Source organism: Schistocerca piceifrons, chromosome 11 (genome assembly GCF_021461385.2).
Source record: "Schistocerca piceifrons isolate TAMUIC-IGC-003096 chromosome 11, iqSchPice1.1, whole genome shotgun sequence".
In the NCBI taxonomy this organism is placed as follows: Eukaryota; Metazoa; Arthropoda; class Insecta; order Orthoptera; family Acrididae; genus Schistocerca; species Schistocerca piceifrons.
In genome coordinates this window covers 20,162,382-20,186,038 of record NC_060148.1, presented here as the reverse complement: position 1 = coordinate 20,186,038, position 23,657 = coordinate 20,162,382, and positions in this window count along the sequence as shown.

The window sequence follows — 23,657 nt, the reverse complement described above, 5'->3', positions numbered from 1 at the left end:
TTTCTTTCATGTCCCGTCAGGGCAAAGTCTCCGTCACACTGCAGGAAACTGTGACCTCATATCAAGAACTTTTGACTGACTGTCCTAAAATATCTCAGCGTTATTAAGTATTGCCAAAGTGACAATATGTACCAATTATTGTCTCACCCTATTCATCTTCAGACCAAATAACTAAAGTCCTTTCCTCTGCCCTGATAGTTTTAGGTGATGTACTTCCATGTACACGAAGAAATTTCTGCGGATCCTCGCCTGGCCACAATTTCACGCCAAAAGCACACTGTTCCATCATTAGTTCCAGCTTTATGTATGGCTTCATTGTAACAGGAATGTTGGTACAATACGGAGGAGTCTGTCAGAAAGCCCTTGCTTTGTCTGGCTTTGTTTTCATCTTCCTTCAATGCTGTATAAGACACTTCAGCGTTGAAATGATGTAATCTTCCTTGAATTTCACTAGCTTGTCTCTCACCTTTCTCTGCTGACATAATACCCAAATACAACCTGTCACAGTATGAACAAGGAATATGCTGTAGGCAGACCAAATCGCAATTTGAGACATGAGTGGTAAATCTCTCTATAAGTGCATTCATTGCATTTGTATTCAGGATGTTGTTCTCTAAACATATCAAACATCTTTTTTAAATTTAGATCAGTGAACAAGCGGCTCTATTCGGATTTGTGGCGACTATAACGACTTTCCCTGTTTTGGCTATGATCGTATATGATTTCTCGTAACTTTCTATGATCAAGTATAGCATAAGGTCGATTTTTACGATTTACTCTCTTGTCACAGGATGATTCCAGACGTTTTATGTTCTCTTTCAATTTCTGTATTCTACGAGGACTTACTCTTGGCAGACTAAAACCGTGTGCCGGACCGAGACTCGAACTCGGGACCTTTGCCTTTCGTGGGCAAGTGCTCTACCAACTGAGCTACCCAAGCACGACTCACGCCCCGTCCTCACAGCTTTACTTCTGCCAGTACCTCCTCTCCTTCTCTTCCAAACTTCACAGAAGCTCTCATGCGAACCTTGCAGAACTAGCACTCCTGGAGAAAGCAAATTGCAGATGAAATAGCATCTTTTTACAAACCCGGGTAAGCGTCACTCGAAGGTACTGTTAAGAAATAAGAAAAACTGCAGTGTCTATCCTCTTCAACCTTTCTTCTTTCAATGTGCTCAGGTTTGACACAGTTTTGTGCTAAGAATGATGACTGTTGATTGTAATTCAAAGTAAAGATGTATAGTCTGTGTTTTGTAACCAATTTCATTTGTTCACATTGATAGGTGTACCTACAGCCGAATGCCTGAAATACAAAGAACCAAGGTCGTACCCAGGATCTGAACTAGGGGGGGGGGGGGGGAGGGGGCAGGTCATACTAGTCATAGGAAACAAGGAGTCGAGACAACATACAGCACTTATTATTAAATAAAACAGTAAACCAGTGAAAAACTGTTTTTAATAAACATTTTAAATACAAGAATGCACTTGTACAATCCGAGAAAACATGCAGCATTTCTATTAAATAAAACAGTAAACTAGTGAAAAACTGCGTATATCTTCTAGGGGGGGGGGGGGAGGCAGCTGCCCCCCCCCCCCCTGCCCCTCGCTGGGTGCGCCCATGCAAAGAACGGTAAACACGTTTTGAAATAGTGTTTTAATAAATAAGTATTGTAGCTTTACAAACTCACGCTAACTGGTCATTTATCCAGTCGAAGACAATGATTAAGGAATAGTGCTGTCTGAATGTGTTTAAGTCAAGTGCTCTGTTATCTTAAATTATGCATTGTGTTACATAAGCTATTCTTCATTTATGTTGTGATACGGTTCGCACTACTTGATGACAATTCACGATAAAGACTAGACAGAAATTTGCTTCACTCGCCACAAAGTAGGCAATAACAGAAGGTCATCAGCATATATACTGCAGTGAAAGGTGTGGTCACTCAATGACATGCCCGAGAGCCTGTTTTTCAACCCTCCGACAAGTGGTTCGAGTGCGATCGCGTAAAGGTTCATGGAGAGTGGGCATCCTTGGCTGACTGACCGTCGGATCGGAAAGGGACCCGCAATGCGTCCATTCACCAGTACACGGGATGCAGCTCCACGGAAAAGGCGCTGAAAGATGTCGAGAAAGTCAGGCGGGAAGCCCATGCGGGCCATAACGGACAGAAGGAACTTGTGGTGAACTCTGTCGAAGGCGTGGTCGAAATCAATGGAGATCAGAGCAGCTCGAAGGCGACAGGATGTGGCGATGGCTATTAAATCCCTGCATTCACTGGTTGCCGTTTGAATGTTGGTCGCTCCACCCTGTGTCGTTTGCTCCATTGAGAGGAGTAGGGGCAGAGCCTTCTTTATGCGGCTGGCGAGTAGTCGGGCGAAGATTTTGTAGTCCGAGTTGAGCATTGTAATGGGCCTGTAGTCCTCGACCGTCCGACCTCTGGAAGGCTTGTGTATCGGTATAAGGAGACCTTCCACGAATGCAGGTGGTACGTGGGAACCGGGGGTCATCAGTTCTTGGTACGTGATGATCCATCGGGGCATCATGAGATCGTAAGAGATGGAAAAGAGCCACCGTGGTACAACAACCGAGTTAGAAAACTGCTGCGGAAGCAAAGGGAACTTCACAGCAAACATAAACATAGCCAAAGCCTTGCAGACAAACAAAAATTACGCGAAGCGAAATGTAGTGTGAGGAGGGCTATGCGAGAGGCGTTCAATGAATTCGAAAGTAAAGTTCTATGTACTGACTTGGCAGAAAATCGTAAGAAATTTTGGTCTTATGTCAAAGCGGTAGGTGGATCAAAACAAAATGTCCAGACACTCTGTGACCAAAATGGTACTGAAACAGAGGATGACAGACTAAAGGCCGAAATACTAAATGTCTTTTTCCAAAGTTGTTTCACAGAGGAAGATTGCACTGTAGTTCCTTCTCTAGATTGTCGCACAGATGACAAAATGGTAGATATCGAAATAGACGACAGAGGGATAGAGAAACAATTAAAATCGCTCAAAAGAGGAAAGGCCTCTGGACCTGATGGTATACCAGTTCAATTTTACACAGAGTACGCGAAGGAACTTGCCCCCCTTCTTCCAGCGGTGTACCGTAGGTCTCTAGAAGAGCGTAGCGTTCCAAAGGATTGGAAAAGAGCACAGGTCATCCCCGTTTTCAAGAAGGGAGTTCGAACAGATGTGCAGAACTATAGACCTATATCTCTAACGTCGATCAGTTGTAGAATTTTGGAACACGTATTGTGTTCGAGTATAATGACTTTTCTGGAGACTAGAAATCTACTCTGTAGGAATCAGCATGGGTTTCGAAAAAGACGGTCATGTGAAACCCAGCTCGCGCTATTCGTCCACGAGACTCAGAGGGCCATAGATACGGGTTCACAGGTAGATGCCGTGTTTCTTGACTTCCGCAAGGCGTTCGATACAGTTCCCCACAGTCGTTTAATGAACAAAGTAAGAGCATATGGACTATCAGACCAATTGTGTGATTGGATTGAGGAGTTCCTAGATAACAGGACGCAGCATGTCATTCTCAATGGAGAGAAGTTTTCCGAACTAAGAGTGATTTCAGGTGTGCCGCAGGGGAGTGTCATAGGACCGTTGCTATTCACAATATACATAAATGACCTTGTGGATGACATCGGAAGTTCACTGAGGCTTTTTGCGGATGATGCTGTGGTGTATCGAGAGGTTGTAACAATGGAAAATTGTACTGAAATGGAGGAGGATCTGCAGCGAATTGACGCATGGTGCAGGGAATGGCAATTGAATCTCAATGTAGACAAGTGTAATGTGCTGCGAATACACAGAAAGATAGATCCTTTATCATTTAGCTACAAAATAGCAGGTCAGCAACTGGAAGCAGTTAATACCATAAATTATCTGGGAGTACGCATTAGGAGTGATTTAAAATGGAATGATCATATAATGTTGATCGTCGGTAAAGCAGATGCCAGACTGAGATTCATTGGAAGAATCCTAAGGAAATGCAATCCGAAAACAAAGGAAGTAGGTTACAGTACGCTTGTTCGCCCACTGCTTGAATACTGCTCAGCAGTGTGGGATCTGTACCAGATAGGGTTGATAGAAGATATAGAGAAGATCCAGCGGAGAGCAGCGCGCTTCGTTACAGGATCATTTAGTAATCGCGAAAGCGTTACGGAGATGACAGATAAACTCCAGTGGAAGACTCTGCAGGAGAGACGCTCAGTAGCTCGGTACGGGCTTTTGTCAAAGTTTCGAGAACATACCTTCACCGAAGAGTCGAGCAGTATATTGCTCCCTCCTACGTATATCTCGCGAAGAGACCGTGAGGATAAAATCAGAGAGATTAGAGCCCACACAGAGGCATACCGACAATCCTTCCTTCCACGAACAATACGAGACTGGAATGGAAGGGAGAACCGATAGAGGTACTCAAGGTACCCTCCGCCACACACCGTCAGGTGGCTTGCGGAGTATGGATGTAGATGTAGATGTAGATCGCGGAAAGTACGATAAAACTCGAGCGGCAGTCCGTCTGGCCCGGGCGACTTGTTGAGTGCTCCCTTGTTAAGCGCGTCCCGTGAAACTCCAGCTAACAGCGTCGCCGCTGCTGCATTGTCGAGAGTGTGCGGCACGTGCTGCAGTATGTCGTGATCGTCCGCTTCCTCGTCCTCTGTATTCACCTCGTCGTAAAACCGGCGATAGTGATCTGCGAAGGCTTCTGTAACCGCGGCCTGAGTCAGTACGACCCTACCACCAGGCATACGAGGCCCGTGATCAGCTGCTGTCGGCGTCGGCGGCTGTCGAGCACGATGTGATGCATAGACGGGTTTTCTCCTTCCACTCGGTCCTGATGTCGCGATCGCACTACGACACCCTCCAAACGTTTCCTCGTAAGAGACAATATTTTACCTTTAATTCGGCGGCTTTCCGTTTGTCGGTTTGGAGATGGTGGTTGGCTGTCGAGTTCGCGAAGCATCGTGTAATAATAGTCCAATGTGTGACGATGCCAAGCTGCGATATCTTTTCCGAATTGTGTTAGCGCACGCCGAAAAGCTGGTTTTGCACAGTCCACCCACCATGCTAGAGTCGATGGGTATCGGGGAAGACGACGTTCGCAATCCAGCCATGTGTTGGCGATAATCTGACGGCATTCCGGGGCTTGAAGATGTGCCACATTCAGCTTCCAGGGTCCTTGGCTGCGCCATATCCGCTGCTGTTGTAGAGTGAGTGTGCATATGATCGGAGAAGGCAAGCGGCCAACGTTCGGCGTCCAATACTCCCGGTGCTAGAGCTCGTGAGACATAAATGCGATCTAGACGACTGGCGGAGTGACTAGTACAGGGTTATTACAAATGATTGAAGCGATTTCACAGCTCTACAATAACTTTATTATTTGAGATATTTTCACAATGCTTTGCACACACATACAAAAACTCAAAAAGTTTTTTTAGGCATTCACAAATGTTCGATATGTGCCCCTTTAGTGATTCGGCAGACATCAAGCCGATAATCAAGTTCCTCCCACACTCGGCGCAGCGTGTCCCCATCAATGAGTTCGAAAGCATCGTTGATGCGAGCTCGCAGTTCTGGCACGTTTCTTGGTAGAGGAGGTTTAAACACTGAATCTTTCACATAACCCCACAGAAAGAAATCGCATGGGGTTAAGTCGGGAGAGCGTGGAGGCCATGACACGAATTGCTGATCATGATCTCCACCACGACCGATCCATCGGTTTTCCAATCTCCTGTTTAAGAAATGCCGAACATCACGATGGAAGTGTGGTGGAGCACCATCCTGTTGAAAGATGAAGTCGGCGCTGTCGGTCTCCAGTTGTGGCACGAGCCAATTTTCCAGCATGTCCAGGTACACGTGTCCTGTAACGTTTTTTTTTTTTTTTTTTTTTTTTGCAGAAGAAAAAGGGGCCGTAAAGATTAAACCGTCAGATTGCACAAAACACGTTAACCTTTGGTGAATTGCGGATTTGCTGCACGAATGCGTGAGGATTCTCTACCACCCAGATTCGCACATTGTGTCTGTTCACTTCACCATTAAGAAAAAATGTTGCTTCATCACTGAAAACAAATTTCGCACTGAAAGCATCCTCTTCCGTGAGCTGTTGCAACCGCGCCGAAAATTCAAAGCGTTTGACTTTGTCATCGGGTGTGAGGGCTTGTAGCAATTGTAAACGGTAAGGCTTCTGCTTTAGCGTTTTCCGTAAGATTTTCCAAACCGTCGGCTGTGGTACGTTTAGCTCCCTGCTCGCTTTATTCGTCGACTTCCGCGGGCTACGCGTGAAACTTATCCGCACGCGTTCAACCGTTTCTTCGCTCACTGCAGGCCGATGTTGATTTCCCCTTACAGAGGCATCCAGAAGCTTTAAACTGCGCATACCATCGCCGAATGGAGTTAGCAGTTAGTAGATCTTTGTTGAACTTCGTCCTGAAGTGTCGTTGCACTGTTATGACTGACTGATGTGAGTGCATTTCAAGCACGACATACGCTTTCTCGGCTCCTGTCGCCATTTTGTCTCACTGCGCTCTCGAGCGCTCTGGCGGCAGAAACCTGAAGTGCGGCTTCAGCCGAACAAAACTTTATGAGTTTTTCTACGTATCTGTAGTGTGTCGTGACCATATGTCAATGAATGGAGCTACAGTGAATTTATGAAATCGCTTCAATCATTTGTAATAGCCCTGTAAGGTATGTCGGCCCGGGACGGTCACCGTGCACTGTCTCCCACGTGTCGCTGAGAAGCAGTTCTCGAACCAGGAGCCGAAGTTCTTGACAAGTCGAGAAATGTGGGACTTGGTCTTTGGGGTGGAGCACACAGTTAAAATCGCCGCCGAAGATATGTTGCTCGAAGCGACTGATAAAGAGGGGGGCGATATCCTCCGAGTAGAACAGCGATCGTTCGCGGCGTTGGTCAGTGCCTGATGGAGCGTAAATGTTAATGATGCGCATGCCCCGTGCTGTGATCGCCAGCCCCCTTCCTGAGGGAAGATAAGTCACTTCTTCGATGGCAATTCCGTCGCGCACTAGTATGGCAGTACCGCTGCCATTCCGGTCCGCCGGTGACACATATGTCACATAACCGTAGAAAATGGGGAGGGCCGCTATATATACTTCTTGCAACAGGGCAATGTCAACATCCGAAGTACGAAGCATCTCACGCAGCAACTGGATCTTCACTGCCAGTCGTATCGTGTTGAGGTTAAGCGTGGCGATACGATAAGCTTGTTGCCGAACCGCAGGTGTTAAGTTATCCATTAAGACTGGAATTACCTATGACGCTTCTGACTGTATTGACACCTCCGCAGCCCCCCAAAGGGGGGGCGCCAATGCCGTGGGCCCTGTTGGCGTAACTTGCATGGATCCGTTGTCGTCGTGGTCATCCGCCCACGTCGGGGAACTCAAAGCAAGATCGGCCTCGCCAGCTTCCTCAGGACTCGGCATGGGTGCCTGCACTCCAGAAGGTGGTGGGCAGCATCTGTCCTGCATCTCAGCATCCGATTTTGCCACTGTAGATATATGTGGTTCGTCCTCAGTTTCGTTCGATGGTGCCACACTGCAGCAAATGGCGGCTGCCTCTGTGGCAGCGTCGTCATTGAAGGTGGAATCGTCATCCTCTGGAGGCTGTGTCGCATCCCATTCGGAAGTTGCTCTACGCCTCCGCTTCCGTCGCTTCGGAGAGCGTTGCTTCCTGGTGTGTCCTTCTGTGTCAGACGATGGCAAAGATTCCCGACGTCCCGGCACAAAGGCAGCCGTAGGCACAATAGGCGAGTCCACGGCCATACTATCGTCATGTATGTTGTTATCCGTCGACGGGGGCGGCGGCATCGGAGTTGAATCCGTAGCTTGTGGAACGGGTGTGTCGTCATCGCCCTGTATTGGAGCATGGAGCCGCGACCCAACAGTGGATGTCGGCTGTCGTGGTGAAGTGGTAGCTGTCGTGATGGGTTGCTGCATAAGGTACGTTGTCCAAGACGCGACGCACACTAGTGACTGCGACGGGTCGCTACGTGACGTCAGAAGTTGCCTGCTGGCGCATGCGCAGTTCGAGTTTGGGATGCGACGCGCGACTGTTGCGGCAGCTGCCGCAGCACTGCACCGGTGGCCAGTGTTGCGACGGAAGTCGCACGACACAAAGACGTACGGCTGCCAGAAAGATGTCGAGCCAGTCGAGGAAAACTGAAATGAGCCACTCACAGGACATCCTGTGAGCTGGTCTTGCAACATCCTTGCCTTTACGATTTGATAGGGACACTGTGTTCAGAGGCAGAATTTGGGAAGAAATTGGTGCACTGTTGAAACTGGCAGGTGAGTGAAATATATAATATTTTCCCATTAATGCAAATTTTTCAGACCTGTTATGAAAATCAGCATAATCCATGCAGATGTAGAATTAGAATGATGAAAATGAACTTGCAGGTCAATTTTCGCATTACTCTTTTTTGTGACGATAAAAATTGAAAACGGCAAGTACATTATAAAATGAACAATGTAAAGTACAACGAGAAAGTTACATTTTACAGTACCTTCACTTTGAAAGTAAACGGTAGATTGGTGTCTTGATGATACCTTCTAGTTGTGAAAAACCACCATCACATTGTTGTACAGCTTTCTGTAATCAATAGGTGTTCGTTTTTGAGGAAGGCGTTTCTCAACAGATTGCGCAAACAGTATGCTGCAATAAGTAATTTGTCACATTCACTTCAATTTATTGGTAGAAGATGGTGCTCAAAAAACTTGTGCCAAAAGTGCACTACTGTTTTACAAGGCCCTTCTGGTCTGACACAGTTCACAATTGAAATTCGTCATTTGTAAATCCTGGAGTCATCTTTTGAGTGCAGCTTGGCAAGATTAAATGTTGATGTCATCCATAACGATGTATGCTGTCAGAATACAAGAATATGGAAGTTCATTTCGATGGGAATAAAGAGTCAGTCGGCTATGAAAGTTGCCTTAGCTTGTTCCAAAAGTTTCTGCATGGGAGAAACTGACAAGTATAATTTGGGGAAATTTTGTGAACAAGCACGGACATCATTTCTTCCACATTTCTACCAGTGTATACTGTAGACGTACAGAATGAAAATTCTAGAGATGTTTAAGGTGTGACCCTATCTTGTTGTCAAGAACTTGAAACAATGCAATGACGCTAGCGTGCGCTTATTGTTAATGAACTTATCTTTCATTGGAATTTTAGGTGAAATGTGCAAAAACAGATGGAGGAATATTCGGGACTCGTATCAGAGAAATAAACGAGAAAGAAAGCTTGGAACAGGTTCAGATGCCTCAGCAAAACCAAGAAAATGGGTTCTGCTTGATCACTTGGCTTTAAGAAACCTACATTTCGTGCCATTTTAAATGAAATTGTCAAGAGCATATGGAGAAATATCAGTAACTCATACCGGAGAAATATATGACATAAAATGGTTTCATTAGGTCCAAATGTGTCAGCGAAACAAAACAAATGCACTCTCTATCGTGTGATGACCACACGATTCTCGTTGCGCGTCGACAGAACTGGCGGCTAGTCGCGACGCTCCCGGTGATATATGAGCCCAAATCTCGGAAACGGAAATCGATATCATTCTGATCTCAACTTTAAAAATAATTTCGATATGGTAGCTTCTTTTATCGGCAACGATGTATGACCTAACGTGAACCGTACGTAAAGTAGCCAGCGACCACATTTTTCACTGTACACAATTCAAATTTTATGCAGTACGTTACTTGTAAATTAAGTTCGCAATAACTGTGACGAATATCGGAAAAATAGACACCTGATTATCAAGCTGTGGCGTGAAACTGTAAGATACGCGAACATCAATTTTTTGTACCTTTTACTTTCCTCACAATTGGTAGAGAAGTAATATACAGCGAAAAAAACCCGCAAAACCGGAAGAGATACTTTTCAATTTTTTTGAAAGTAAAAGGAGAATCTGTATCGAAAAACTAACTCTGGGAGCCGATGTGACTTTGTTGCATGAACATACAGTATTTTTTAAAGCAAGAAAATCGGAATTCTTATTTTTCTACTGTATTTGAATCCGCCGCCGCCGACCGGAGCTTGGGAAACGGCGACGACTCCAGTGGTGTTGCGGCCGTGTCGCAGTCTGCCAGGCTGGGAAAAGGGGAGAGGAGGGGGCAGCGTCGCAGTCGCAGCCAACTGCCGCGTCTTGCACAACGTACGCCGCCCCCTCCTCTCCCCTTTTCACACCCTGGCAGACTGCGACACGGCCGCAACACCACTGGAGTCGTCGCCGTTTCCCAAGCTCCGGTCGGCGGCGGCGGATTCAAATACAGTAGAAAAATAAGAATTCCGATTTTCTTGCTGTAAAAAATACTGCATGTTAATGCAACAAAGTTACATCGGCTCCCAGAGTTAGTTTTTCGATACAGATTCTCCTTTTACTTTAAAAAATTGAAAAGTATCTCTTCCGGTTTTGCGTGTTTTTTTCGCTGTATATGACTTCTCTATCAATTGTGAGGAAAGTAAAAGGCACAAAAAATTGATGTTTGCGTATCTTACAGTTTCACATCACAGCTTGTTAATGAGGTGCCTATTTTTCCGATATTCGTCACAGTTATTCCGATACTTAATTTACAAGCGACCTACTGCATAAAATTTGAATTGTGTACAGTGAAAAATGTGGTCGCTGGCTACTTTACGTATGGTTCACGTTAGGTCATACATCGTTGCCGATGAAAAGAAGCTAACATATCGAAATTATTTTTAAAGTTGAGATCAGAATGATATCGATCTCCGTTTCCGAGATTTGGGCACATATATCTCCGGGAGCGTCGCGACTAGCCGCCAGTTCTGTCGACGCGCAGCGAGAATCGTGTGGTCATCACACGATAGAGAATGCATTTGTTTTGTTTCGCTGACACATTTGGACCTAATGAAACCATTTTATGTCATATATTTCTCCGGTATGAGTTACTGATATTTCTCCATATGCTCTTGACAATTTCATTTAAAATGGCACGAAATGTAGGTTTCTTAAAGCCAAGTGATCAAGCAGAACCCATTTTCTTGGTTTTGCTGAGGCATCTGAACCTGTTCCAAGCTTTCTTTCTCGTTTATTTCTATGATACGAGTCCCGAATATTCCTCCATCTGTTTTTGGACATTTCACCTAAAATTCCAATGAAAGATAAGTTCATTAACAATAAGCGCACGCTAGCGTCATTGCATTGTTTCAAGTTCTTGACAACAAGATAGGGTCACACCTTAAACATCTCTAGAATTTTCATTCTGAACGTCTACAGTATACACTGGCAGAAATGTGGAAGAAATGATGTCCGTGCTTGTTCACAAAATTTCCCCAAATTATACTTGTCAGTTTTTCCCATGCAGAAGCTTTTGGAACAAGCTAAGGCAACTTTCATAGCCGACTGACTCTTTATTCCCATCCAAATGAACTTCCATATTCTTATAATCTGACAGCATACATCGTTATGGATGACATGAACATTTAATCTTGCCAAGCTGCACTCAAAAGATGACTCCAGGATTTACAAAAGACGAATTTCAATTGTGAACTGTGTCAGACCAGAAGGGTCTTGTAAAACAGTAGTGCACTTTTGGCACAAGTTTTTTGAGCACCATCTTCTACCAATGAATTGAAGTGAATGTGACAAATTACTTATTGCAGCATACTGTTTGCGCAATCTGTTGAGAAACGCCTTCCTCAAAAACGAACATCTATTGATTACAGAAAGCTGTACAACAATCTGGTGGTGGTTTTTCACAACTAGAAGGTATCATCAAGACACCAATCTACCGTTTACATTCAAAGTGAAGGTATTGTAAAATGTAACTTTCTCGTTGTACTTTAGATTGTTCATTTTATAATGTATTTGCCGTTTTCAATTTTTATCGTCACAAAAAAGAGTAATGCGAAAATTGACCTTCAAGTTCATTTTCATCATTCTAATTCTACATCTGCATGGATTATACTGATTTTCATAACAGGCCTGAAAAATTTGCATTAATGGGAAAATATTATATATTTCACTCACCTGCCAGCTTCAACTGTGCACCAATTTCTTCCCAAATTCTGTCTCTGAACATAGTGTCTCTATATTTAGGGTTCTTCAGATCGTAAAGGCAAGGCTGTTGCGAGACCAGCTCACAGAGCATCACATCCTGTGAGTGGCTCATTTCAGTTTTCCTTGACTGGCTCGACATCTTTCTGGCAGCCGTACGTCTTTGTGTCGTGCGACTTCCGTCGCAACACTGCTCACTGGTGCAGTGCTGCGACAGCTGCCTCAACAGTCGCGCGTCGCATCCCAAACTCGAACTGCGCATGCGCCAGCGGACAACTTCTGACGTCACGTAGCGACCCGTCGCAGTCGCTAGTGTGCGTCGCGTCTTGGACAACGTACCTTAAGTCACGGGAAGCAGCGTCGGCTGCGATGGCGGGTCCGCATCAGCCGGCGGCAGTGGGGTGATTCGACGTTGCATACATTCTGATCTAAGGTGTCCCTCCTTCCCACAACCAGAGCGGGTCTTCGGTTGCCCATCGTAGATGACGATGGCACGGCAGCCACCGATATTCAGATATGAAGGTACATGTCTTTTAAGTTCTATTCGGACCTGGCGGACGCCGCTCAGCACAGGATACGTCTGGAATTGCGTCCGTTTTTCCGCAATATGATCATGGACCGTGCCGTAGGGGCGCAGCGCTGTCACGACGTCCTCCGCCGGTAGTTCGAAAGGAAGTTCGAAAATTCTCATCGTGCGAAGTCCCATGCCAGAATGATCGACGTGCACAGACCCCACACTGCCATCAGCATGGCAGAAACGGAGGCCCTGTTTCGTGTCCCGAAGGATCCGTTCACATGTTGCGTCGTTGATGATCTTGACATATACGATATTACTCACAATGGACAAGTGAATGCCGAGAATGTCGGTCGCCGGGATTTTAACTTCTTCTCGTAGAAATCGTTCGACTTCGAGTGCTTTGGGCCGTGCAAATTCGTTGTTGTTGTTGTGGTCTTCAGTCCTGAGACTGGTTTGATGCAGCTCTCCATGCTATTCTATCCTGTGCAAGCTTCTTCATCTCCCAGTACCTACTGCAACCTACATCCTTCTGAATCTGCTTAGTGTATTCATCTCTTGGTCTCCCCCTACGATTTTTACCCTCCACGCTACCCTCCAATACTAAATTGGTGATCCCTTGACGACTCAGAACATGTCCTACCAACCGATCCCTTCTCCTGGTCAAGTTGTGCCACAAACTCCTCTTCTCCCCAATCCTATTCAATACCTCCTCATTAGTTATGTGATCTACCCATCTAATCTTCAGTATTCTTCTGTAGCACCACATTTCGAAAGCTTCTATTCTCTTCTTGTCCAAACTATTTACCGTCCATGTTTCACTTCCATACATGGCTACACTCCATACAAATACTTTCAGAAATGACTTCCTGACACTGAAATCTATACTCGATGTTAACAAATTCCTCTTCTTCAGAAACGCTTTCCTTGCCATTGCCAGTCTACATTTTATATCCTGTCTACTTCGACCATCATCAGTTATTTTGCTCCCCAAATAGCAAAACTCCTTTACTATTTTAAGTGTCTCATTTCCTAATCTAACACCCTCAACATCACCTGACTTAAGTCGACTACATTCCATTATCCTCGTTTTGCTTTTGTTGATGTTCATCTTATATCCTCCCTTCAAGACACCATCCATTCCGTTGAACTGCTCTTCCAAGTCCTTTGCTGTCTCTGACAGAATTACAATGTCATCGGCGAACCTCAAAGTTTTTATTTCAAATTCGTTGCGGAACGTAAATTAGAGCGTCGATTTTCTGTATTGGTGCGCCATTGTCATCTATATGCTGAGTACGGCATGCGCGAAACGGCCGAGTACGATGTAAACAACACCAGCGCTCGCTCCGCGGCAGGAACACAAACAGCGCGTCCTCACCGCAGCACAGCCAAAGGCCAACTACTACCAACGGAGCTACCCAAGCACGACTCACGCCCCGCCCTCACAGCTTTACTTCTGCCAGCACCTCGTCTCCTACCTTCCAAACTTTACAGAAGCTCTCCTGCGAACATTGCAGAACTAGCACTCCTGAAAGAAATGATAATGCGGAGACATGGCTTAGCCACAGCCTGGGGGATGTTTCTAGAATAAAATATTCACTCTACAGCGGAGTGTGCGCTGATATGAAACTTTCTGGCGGATTAAAACTGTGTGCCATGTCTCTGCATTATCCTTTTCTTTCATGAGTGTTAGTTCTGCAAGGTTCGCAGGAGAGCTTCTGTAAAGTTTGGAAGGCACGAGACGAGGTACCGGCAGAAGTAAAGCTGTGAGGACGGGGCGTGAGTCGTGCTTGGGTAGCTCAGTTGGTAGAGCACTTGCCCGCGAAAGGCAAAGGTTCCGAGTTCGAGTCTCGGTCCGACACACAGTTTTAATCTGCCAGGAAGTTTCATATCAGCGCACACTCCGCTCTAGAGTGAAAATTTCATTCTATGTTATTTTACGTTAAGAAGTGAGACTATGGCAGGTGGAATACATAATAGAAGTTACACTATCATAGGTAGGATACTTCGGAGTACGTGTTGACTGGATAAAATTCCCTCGTATTTCTGGTGCATCCGTGCCCTGTATTGCAACCTATGTAATACTATAATAATAAGCGACGGAGTAGGGATCCTGTCCGTTGCGGAAAGTATGACGGCGGGCGTTAGTACCAACTAATAAATACTGGTCTCAGCCAGATTTCTCTTCGTATTATCCGTTTACGCCTGTTCCTCTCGCGAATGGCGCGTGTGTAGGCTGATCGTCGGTAATGCCTCTTTATTGACTGAAATTTCTCCATTTTTCTCGTCGTGGTCATTTCGCTGCAAGGCTGAAAGCTTCGAGGAGACACGTTGGCACTGCTAAGTCGGCGTCCTACTTGAGCGAACTGTTGCGAACGCTCTGCGGTTCTAGGCGCTCAGTCCGGAACCGCGCGACTGCTACAGTCGGAGGTTTGAATCCTGCCTCGGGCATGGATGTGTGTGATGTCCTTAGGCTAGTTACAGGGTATTTCAAAAATGACCGGTATATTTGAAACGGCAATAAAAACTAAACGGGCAGCGATACAAATACACCGTTTGTTGCAATATGCTTGGGACAACAGTACATTTTCAGGCAGACAAACTTTCGAAATTACAGTAGTTACAATTTTCAACAACAGATGGCGCTGCGGTCTGGGAAACTCTATAGTACGATATTTTCCACATATCCACCATGCGTAGCAATAATATGGCGTAGTCTCTGAATGAAATTACCCGAAACCTTTGACAACGTGTCTGGCGGAATGGCTTCACATGCAGAGGAGATGTACTGCTTCAGCTGTTCAATTGTTTCTGGATTCTGGCGGTGCACCTGGTCTTTCAAGTGTCCCCACAAAAAGAAGTCACAGGGGTTCATGTCTGGCGAATAGGGAGGCCAATCCACGCTGCCTCCTGTATGTTTCGGATAGCCCAAAGCAATCACACGATCATCGAAATATTCATTCAGGAAATTAAAGATGTCGGCCGTGCGATGTGGCCGGGCACCATCTTGCATAAACCACGAGGTGTTCGCAGTGTCGTCTAAGGCAGTTTGTACCGCCACAAATTCACGAAGAATGTCCAGATAGCGTGATGCAGTAATCGTTTCGGATCTGAAAAATGGGCCAATGATTCCTTTGGAAGAAATGGCGGCCCAGACCAGTACTTTTTGAGGATGCAGGGACGATGGGACTGCAACATGGGGCTTTTCGGTTCCCCATATGCGCCAGTTCTGTTTATTGACGAAGCCGTCCAGGTAAAAATAAGCTTCGTCAGTAAACCAAATGCTGCCCACATGCATATCGCCGTCATCAATCCTGTGCACTATATCGTTAGCGAATGTCTCTCGTGCAGCAACGGTAGCGGTGCTGAGGGGTTGCCGCGTTTGAATTTTGTACGGATAGAGGTGTAAACTCTGGCGCACGAGACGATACGTGGACGTTGGCGTCATTTGGACCGCAGCTGCAACACGGCGAACAGAAACCCGAGGCCGCTGTCGGATCATCTGCTGCACTAGCTGCGCGTTGCCCTCTGTGGTTGCCGTACGCGGTCGCCCTACCTTTCCAGCACGTTCATCCGTCACGTTCCCAGTCCATTGAAATTTTTCAAACAGATCCTTTATTGTATCGCTTTTCGGTCCTTTGGTTACATTAAACCTCCGTTGAAAACTTCGTCTTGTTGCAACAACACTGTGTTCTAGGCGGTGGAATTCCAACACCAGAAAAATCCTCTGTTCTAAGGAATAAACCATGTTGTCTACAGCACACTTGCACGTTGTGAACAGCACACGTCTACAGCAGAAAGACGACGTACAGAATGGCGCACCCACAGACTGCGTTGTCTTCTATATCTTTCACATCACTTGCAGCGCCATCTGTTGTTGAAAATTGTAACTACTGTAATTTCGAAAGTTTGTCCGCCTGAAAATGTACTGTTGTCCCAAGCATATTGCAACAAACGGTGTATTTCTATCGCTGCTCGTTTAGTTTTTATTGCCGTTTCAAATATACCGGTCATTTTTGAAACACCCTGTAGGTTTAAGTAGTTCTAAGTTCTAGGGAACTGATGACCACAGATGTTAAGTCCCATAGTGCTCAGAGCCATTCGCTCTGCGGTGCGGCGGCCGTGCGGAAATACCAACGGTCAAATTGTCTTACGTGAGCGCGCACGTGCTAGGCAGTGTGAGACGCTGAGTTGCGGCGAAGCGGACGCGATCAAATTGTTTGATATTTCCGCACGGAGTGGACGCGGCTTGCAGTGTGTTTTTCCTCTTGAAATGGCTGAAATTTTCATCAGTCTTGTTCAAAAACGGCGCCTGTTGTAGGACGAGGGAAACAAAAATTATCATAACCGTTTGATATCATACCGTGAATGGGAGCAAGTTGCGAAAATAATTGGTACTGCAAATAAGTAATGTGTAACATACATTTATCAATCAGTTTTGTTTACTTTCTGTGCGCAGGAGTTTGTTCAACACACAATTTAAAATTTTTCTTCATTGCCAATATAAATGATACTGCAAGTAACTGCACATAACACAGTTTTAAGCAGTGTACTCTACATTCTTTGTACAGGATTTTGTTCAAAACAGAATTTAAAATTACACCTTACTTGCACAGCTGCTCGTGATGATGCATTGTATCTCTGTTGTGCTGTATTTGGTATATTTAGGTATACATCTTGAGAAAATGCCACCTCTGGCTCATTTATTGATTCAGGGGCACGGATGATGTTGTGTAATAAAGTAACAGCTTTAACAGTATGTAAAGCTGCTTGGACAACACTCATAATGAAGCGAGTGTCTGAGCCAACGGAAGATGACTTTAAAAAAATAGCACAATGTTTTTGGATGAGATGGCAATTCCCTGTCTTGGAAGTATAGTTGCATTTTCCACACTACTGCCAATAGGTTTATGCATTTTTTTTCAAACACACCTGCGTCATTGTCTTTGCCATAGGAGCCTACCTTCACCATGACAAAACTATAATTTGCGTCGGTGGCGGCTAATAATCCAATGGAAAAGGATTTGTAGCAGTAAAACATTGAGCCAGGTTTACTGGGTTTTTTAATACTAATGTGTTTCGCAACTATACTTCCAAGACAGGGAATTGCCATCTCATCCAAAAACATTGTGCTATTTTTTTAAAGTCATCTTCCGTTGGCTCAGACACTCACTTCATTATGAGTGTTGTCCAGGCAGCTTTACACACACCTCTGCAACGATTGTTGAAATAGCCGTTTCAGAAATTCTAAATGAAAAAGCGAGTTGGCGGAACGTTATGCCTGTCGCTAAGTGCCTGGAATGATGAAAAGTTTGTGTTAATTTCTTATATTTTTTAAATTTGTTTAAAAATGGGGTGGGTTCTAAGTTGGACAATACAGTACTATTTTTTTACCTTTTTACGTATGTAATGCGATATATTGAACGTTAACAAATAAGGTAATCATTTGTATAACCTGTCCCTTTCACAATTGCTGACAACAGAATGGTGAGCTAGTCTTTGTTTACACGCTAACGGTCTCGAGATTGTAGTCACTGCAGTATTCAGAGTGATATCCTGCCATTATGTGCCTTTAACACTTTTGAAATAGATCGTCAACAAGCAGTCACTTATGATACAGAGCGACTCAGTGGAAAAGTGTAGGTCAAACTTGCCAGAAGAACACGACTGTGGAGTAAACGTCTGCAGCATCTCATCAGCTATTATGTCGTTAAACAGTCGCATTAATTTCCTACGCTTCTATGTACAAGGATGAATCAGTACTATACAGAGTTTTGAACTACATTCGTCTCGTGTTTGCGCAGCTCATATAGCGTATGGGTAGTTGGATTTTCACTGAGCGCGAATATACCGCTCGCCATTAAATTCTAAACGATCATCTCAGCAATTCGTAGCGTTCCCCACTGAAACGGCAATTGTTAAAGAGACAGGTTGTTAACCTTTTAGTAACCGTTATGCTTTGAAGTATTTTTCTTTTTAAATGTTTACTTCAGGTGATGCGACAAAGAAACAATGGAAAAATATAACGCACACGTTTGCAAAAGAATTGAAAAAGATACCTACGCCTCGTTCTTTAGCTGACACCGACAGTGAACTGGTATATAGAGGCACTTGGACATATTTTGAATCCATGCTATTTTTAAAAGACATTTTGACACAACGAAAAACAGAAGGGAACATTCAGCCAGAACACTCGGCAGCGAGCACGTCTAAGGATTTTTTGGACTCTTCATGTGCTGCTACTCTGGAAGACGAAATGGATGTGAGGGGGACAGATAATGCCTTTGAAAGTACTGTCAGTATCAGTTATGGGACTCTGTGATAGTAGTGTTGACGACTATGAGCCTGAACTTGTTGCTGTAGTTGAACAGCCAGAACAGGCCATGCTGCTGATTTCCTAAGCAACAGAAACTACCCGCAATGATAACATCCCTTCAGGATCCATAAATCCACCGGTTGCAACGAGAAATAAACGTAAGTAAAAAGAACATGGGTTATGTGTATATCTCAAATTAGTGAGAGAAAATTAAACTAATGCGTCAGGACCAATAAGATAACAATGATAAAGACCTTCTGTGGTTCAAGACAATATTGCCATTTATGAAACAGTTGCCATCATTAAATAAATTACATTTTAGAACACAAATGCAGGAGTTGTTATTAAAGGAGTTGAAGAACCTAAATACGTCACAGTTGCCACAAGTTGATCATTCAGACCTTACTAATGTTTGAGAAATGTAAAAGATTAAGTAGATACAGTTACGTAAATAAGGAAGTAAATGGACTGATTTATTATTTGTAGTGATTTGGGCCAGATATATTCCTGGTGGGAAGGAACTTATAAAATGAGAATATTGCCGGGAATATTTCTTTGGCCCGGGAAGATTCCCAAAAATTGGGTATTTATGAACATTGTTAGATTTTTAATGTTTTAACACTTAACAGTTGTTGTTGTTGTTGTTGTTGTTGTTGTTGTGGTCTTCAGTCCTGAGACTGGTTTGATGCAGCTCTCCACGCTACTCTATCCTGTGCGAGCTTCTTCATCTCCCAGTACCTACTGCAACCTACATCCTTCTGAATCTGCTTAGTGTATTCATCTCTTGGTCTCCCTCTACGATTATTACCCTCCACGCTGCCCTCCAGTACTAAATTGGTGATCCCTTGATGCCTCAGAACATGTCCTACCAACCGATCCCTTCTTCTAGTCAAGTTGTGTCACAAGCTCCTCTTGTTGTGGGTTGGCAGGAGAATAGTAACTGGTAATGGCGCCTTGCTAGGTCGTAGCAAATGACGTAGCTGTAGGCTATGCTAACTATCGTCTCGGCAAATGAGAGCGAATTTTGTCAGTGAACCATCGCTAGCAAAGTCGACTGCACCACTGGGGCGAGTGCTAGGAAGTCTCTCTAGACCTGCCGTGGGGCGGCGCTCGGTCTGCAATCACTGACAGTGGCGACACGCGTGTCCGACGTATACTAACGGACCGCGGCCGATTTAAAGGCTACCACCTAGCAAGTGTGGTGTCTGGCGGTGACACCACACCTTTTCGCCCCAATTCTATTCAATACCTCCTCATTAGCTATGTGATCTACCCATCTAATCTTCAGCATTCTTCTGTAGCACCACATTTCGAAAGCTTCTATTCTCTTCTTGTCCAAACTATTTATCGTCCATGTTTCACTTCCATACATGGCTACACTCCATACAAATACTTTCAGAAACGACTTCCTGACACTTAAATCTATACTCGATGTTAACAAATTTCTCTTCTTCAGAAACGCTTTCCTTGCCATTGCCAGTCTACATTTTATATCCTCTCTACTTCGACCATCATCAGTTATTTTGCTCCCCAAATAGCAAAACTCCTTTACTACTTTAAGTGTGTCATTTCCCAATCTAATTCCCCCAGCATCACCCGATTTAATTCGACTACATTCCATTATCCTCGTTTTGCTTTTGTTGATGTTCATCTTATATCCTCCTTTCGAGACACTGTCCATGCCGTTCAACTGCTCTTGCAAGTCCTTTGCTGTCTCGGACAGAGTTACAATGTCATCGGCGAACCTTAAAGTTTTTATTTCTTCTCCATGGATTTTAATACCTACTCCGAAGTTTTCTTTTGTTTCCTTTACTGCTTGCTCAATGTACAGATTTAACAACATCGTGGAGAGGCAACAACCCTGTCTCACTCCCTTCCCAACCACTGCCTCCCTTTCATGCCCCTTGACTTTTATAACTGCCATCTGGTTTCTGTACAAATTGCAAATAGCCTTTCGCTCCCTTAACAGTTAAAGAACCTTAAAACTAGGTTAACTAAATAAATTCATACATTTAAATCCAGGATTCATCATTCCATGCATTAATTTCCGAGCAAATTCCAGGCAAAACATCATTTACCGTAAGCCCGGCGGAAAAAATATTTTTAAAATATTTACTAGGCCAACAATTTTTCGGCAAGTTAAACCCCACCTTTCTCTGAATGAAACCTAAACTTACAAATTATTTCTCTGGAGGTGAAATTCTCAACTAGCCGTTATCTTTAGTATTTTTTAATTTTTCCAAACGAATGACTAGAGGTGCTTCAATTTTAGAGTTCAAAGACCCCTCATTTCCTGCGATGAACCATGATTTATAAATTTAATTTCCGAAATATCGCTATCACTATCACTTTTAGAATTGTTAATTAATATTTGACCTTGTTCTGTGTCAATAAAATCACTTGTATTTTTCAAGTAAATCATAAATCTCGGCCGGTTTATTCGCGTAATTTTTCTCCAGAATGTCATTTTAAATGACTAATGTTTACAAAATTCGCTCGAGTTTATTTTAAACTTTATAGCATAAAATACCTCTAACATCGACAGAAAACTTAACAAACTGAATAAACAAATCTCCCTGCGTATTTTAGTAATTTTGGTTACTCACTATTTGGCGTATCAGTATTGTAAACTCGCTTTTTCTAAAGGTTTCGACGTTGACACTTGAAGGTAACGTAAGAGGCGTAAATGTCGATGCTTGGCAAGCATATTCTAGGGCAAATTCTTTGATATTTAAAACATTGAAAACCAAAAAATGTGTTTATTTCTAACAAGGAGGTAAGTCCAGACCCATATAAATTTGATTGAACCATATGATTACTGCTTTTACTTATGTTTACCTATTAAGTCTTTTTAAGCTAGCTTGCTAATTAATCATAATTTCCCAGGAATTTATGAATTTTGGTAATATTTCCAGCAATTTCCTCTGGAATATTTCTTCGCTTTTAAATTCCCAGGAATTTTACAACACTAATTATTTGTTTGTGTTCTTACCTTTAACTGACATACGGCTGGGAGAGCGGTGTGGTGACCACATCTACATCTACATACATACTCCGCAATCTACATACATACTCCGCAATCTACATACATATTACGCAATCCACCTTACGGTGCGTGGCGGAGGGTACCTCGTACCATAACTAGCGTCTTCTCTCCCTGTGCCACTCCCAAACAGAACGAGGCAAAAAAGACTGCCTATATGCCTCTGTACGAGCCCTAATCTCTTATCTTATCTGTGTGGTCTTTCCGCGAGATATAAGTTGGCGGCAGTAAAATTGTACTGCAGTCAGCCTCAAATACTGGTTCTCTAAATTTCCTCAGTAGCGATTCACGAAAAGATCGCCTCCTTTCCTCCAGAGAGTCCGCAGCTTGTGGTCGTGCGGTAGGGTTCCCGGGTTCGATTACCGGCGGGGTCAGGTATTTTCTCTGCCTCGTCATGACTGGGTGTTGTGTGATGTCCTCAGGTTAGTTAAGTTTAAGTAGTTCTAAGTTCTAGGGGACTGATGACCATAGATGTTGTCCCATAGTGCTCAGAGCCATTTGAACCATTTTCCTCCAGAGACTGCCATCCGAGCTCCTGAAGCATTTCCGTAACACTCGCATGATGATCAAACCTACCAGTAAGAAACCTACCAGCCTGCCTCTGAATTGCTTCTATGTCCTCCCTCAATCCGACCTGATGGCGATCCCAAACGCTCGAGCAGTACTCAAGAATAGGTTGTATTAGTGTTTTGTAAGCGGTCTCCTTTACAGATGAAACACATCTCCCCAAAATTCTACCAATGAACCGAAGACGACTATCCGCCTTCCCCACAACTGCCATTACATGCTTGTCCCACTTCATATCGCTCTGCAATGTTACGCCCAAATATTTAATCGACGTGACTGTCACGCGCTACACTACTAAAGGAGTATTCAAACATTACGGGATTCTTTTTCCTATTCATCTGCATTAATGTACATTTATATATCGCTCTGCAATGTTACGCCCAAATATTTAATCGACGTGACTGTCACGCGCTACACTACTAAAGGAGTATTCAAACATTACGGGATTCTTTTTCCTATTCGTCTGCATTAATGTATATTTATCTGTATTTAGAGTTAGCTGCCATTGTTTACACCAATCACAAATCCTGTCCAAGTCATCTTCTATCCTCCTAAAGTCACTGAACGACGACACCTTCCCGTACACCACAGCATCATCAGCAAACAGCCGCACATTGCTATCCACCCTATCCAAAAGATCATTTATGTAGACAGAAAACAACAGCGGACCTACCACACTTCCCTGGGGCACTCCAGATGATACCCTCACCTCCGATGAACACTCACCATCGAGGACAACGTACTGGGTTCTATTACTTAAGAAGTCTTCAAGCCACTCACACACTTGGGAATCAATCCCATATGCTCGTACCTTAGCTAGGAGTCTGCAGTGGGGCACCGAGTCAAACGCTTTCCGGAAGTCAAGGAATACGGCATCCGTCTGATACCCTTCATCCATGCTTCGCAAGATATCATGTGAAAAAAGGGCGAGTTGCGTTTCGCAGGAGCGATGCTTTCTAAAGCAGTGCTGATGCATGGACAGCAACTTCTCTGTCTCGAGGAGATTCATTGTATTCGAACTGAGAACATGTTCGAGAATCCTGCAACAAACCGATGTTAAGGATATTGGTCTGTAATTTTGAGGATCCGTCCTTCTACCCTTCTCATATACAGGCGTCACCTGCGCTTTTTTCCAGTCGCTCGGGACTTTACGTTGGGCAAGAGATTCGC